Below are 2,500 nucleotides of genomic sequence, written 5' to 3'. Positions count from 1 at the left end.
AGCAATCCAGCGCCTGATAGCGCTAACTTTGAGTTCACGACGACTTATCGCTCTAAAGTTCTTTCCCTTTTATTTAAACTAAGTAAATTCAAAGCAGCTGTACTCTATACTCTCCTCTCACCAGTCAGGCTTCTAGTCGCTCCACTCTACAGTTACCGACACCTGCTGACTCCAGAGCCAGACTAATCAGCCCTAAATCACAGTTATTGAAGGCTAACCGTTTTAAAATGGGTGCTAAGACTTAAATACTATTTATCAAAGCCATTTGAGATGGGTGCTGTGAGGCAACTGACGTATATTATAGATCAGGAGAACGTGAATGCCGTAGTAATTTTGATAGCATTCTGATTTCTAAGTTAACATGCAAATTTCTACAAAAGCACTGAACTCGAACACCGGTAACAATGCATCATTAGCATTGCATTCATTGAGTACTGGTTGGGTGAACACTGACACTATTGCCTCTTCTGGAGTGAATTATAATAACCTGACTTACATCAAATGCAACAATGATAGATTGGCCAGCAATAAACAATGTTCATTTCGTATTCTTAATTGCCGATTTGTTTGTAATAAAACAGATACCATCAAGGATTTTGTAGTGGACAATGACATTGATATCTTGGCTATCACGGAAACCTGGCTACGCCCTAGTAATTTAGACTCATTTACTATTGGTGATCTGACTCCTACTGGCTATCAATTTCACCATGTCGCTAGAGACACTCGTGGTGGTGGAGTTGGGCTCCTTCATAAAAGCTCTCTGAAATTTTATAAGGATTCAGTCGATTCTATTGGTAACTTTCAGTCATTTGAAGCAGCTGACATGAAACTACTTTGGGGGCGTTCCACTACTATGCACATTTTAATCATCTATGGTCCACCTTCATCAAACTGCATTCTGTTTTTGAGTGAATTACATCACGACTCCTGGTGCGTTGATAATCACTGGTGATTTCAATTTACATCTAGACAACAAATCTGATCCTACTTGTATCAATTTTCTTCAACTGCTGGAATCTTTTAACTTAAGGCAACATGTTCGTGAGCCTACTCATCGTTCTGGCCATACTCTCGACCTTATAGTTACTAGAGAAGATGAGAATATAATAGGCCCTGTTTCCGTGATAGAGTCAATTATATCGGATCACAATATTCGCTAGAACATATTTACCTTGATTTCACGTCCAGCGAATTGTTTTATCCTTTGGGATGAATGCATTTTCCGTCGAAAAATCGGTTACTTGGGTGGTTTTTAGCAAACAGAGGTCAGTTATTCTTAAGGTGATATGAAATCAAGCAAATCAAGGTAAATATGTTCTAGCGAAAGCGGGTCGCAAATTTGACAATTTTATCGGATTAACATATTACACATAACATTCCAATGTTAAAACTCACCCAAGTTTAGAGTTATTTTAAAAAGACTGAGGGCATGTCTCTTAAGTCTAGAAATCTATAGCTGAAAGGTTCAAGAACCTCTAAAATCAGTACGCCATGTGATGGCTAGACCTGAAGAGGGGTTCTAAAATCTCTAAAAGTTCTAAAGCTCTAGAATATCTGTGGTCCATGTTGTGAGTCTAAAATTTCTAAAGCTCTATAATATGTAAGGTCTTTTAGGGGTTCTAAAATCTCTAAAATCTCCAAAGTTCTAGAATATCTATGGTCTTGTGAGTCTAAAATTTCTAAAGCTCTATCATATTTAAGGTCTTTTGGGGGTTCTAAAATCTCTTAAATCTCTAAAGTTCTAGAATATCTATGGTCCATGTTGTGAGTCTAAAATTTCTAAAGCTCTGTAATATGTAAGGTCTTTTGGGGTTTCTAAGATCTCTAAAATCTCTAGAGTTCTAGAATATCAAACGATCTCTCTGGGGCTTCTAAAATCTCTAAACGTTTTACAGTTCTAGAATATCCATGGTCAATGTTGTGAAAGCTAAATAGCTCCAAAGCTAAAATTTTAAAAGAGTGCATAGGCTTAATCACTGAAACGAGCGCTTGGGCTTGATCAGTAAACGAGTGCTATATTCCTCACACTATCTCGGTAAAAAGTGTAGTTAACCGAACCGTAAAACGAAAGCTAACATCCTAATCACTGAAACGAGCGCTTAGGCTTAATCAGTAAACGAGTGCTATATTCTTCACACGATCTCGGTAAAAAGTGTAGTTAACCGAACCCTAACATGAAAGCTAAAATTTAAAAAAGTGCTTAGGCCTAATCACTGAAACGAGCGCTTGGGCTTAATCAGTAAACGAGTGCTATATTCATCACACTATCCCGGTAAAAAGTGTAGTTAACCGAACCATAAAATAAAAGCTAAAATCCTAATCACTGAAACGAGCGGTTAGGCTTAATCAGTAAACGAGTGCTATATTCTTCACACGATCTCGGTAAAAAGTGTAGTTAACCGAACCCTAACATGAAAGCTAAAATTTTAAAAGAGTGCTTAGGCCTAATCACTGAAACGAGCGCTTGGGCTTAATCAGTAAACGAGTGCTATATTCA

At 37.6% G+C, this 2,500-nt stretch overlaps 1 protein-coding gene across 2 annotated transcripts in view; it reads right to left on the bottom strand.

Annotated features, from left to right (window-relative positions):
- LOC137973529 (uncharacterized) overlaps nucleotides 1-2,500 on the bottom strand; it is a 36,204-nt gene that overhangs the window by 32,545 nt on the left and 1,159 nt on the right. Inside the window, exon 1 of one of the 2 annotated variants that reach the window (XM_068820365.1) lies at nucleotides 1,175-1,261. The exons of the other annotated variant lie outside the window; for it this stretch is intronic. The gene's annotated coding sequence lies outside the window, so the exon portion shown is untranslated. Of the gene's footprint in view, nucleotides 1-1,174; nucleotides 1,262-2,500 lie in introns of those variants that run through there. 2 annotated transcript variants of the gene reach the window in all.

This window comes from Montipora foliosa, chromosome 10 (genome assembly GCF_036669935.1).
Source record: "Montipora foliosa isolate CH-2021 chromosome 10, ASM3666993v2, whole genome shotgun sequence".
Classification (NCBI taxonomy): domain Eukaryota; kingdom Metazoa; phylum Cnidaria; class Anthozoa; order Scleractinia; family Acroporidae; genus Montipora; species Montipora foliosa.
The sequence above is the reverse complement of the archived record's forward strand: the minus strand, read 5'-3'. Positions and strand labels throughout refer to the sequence as shown.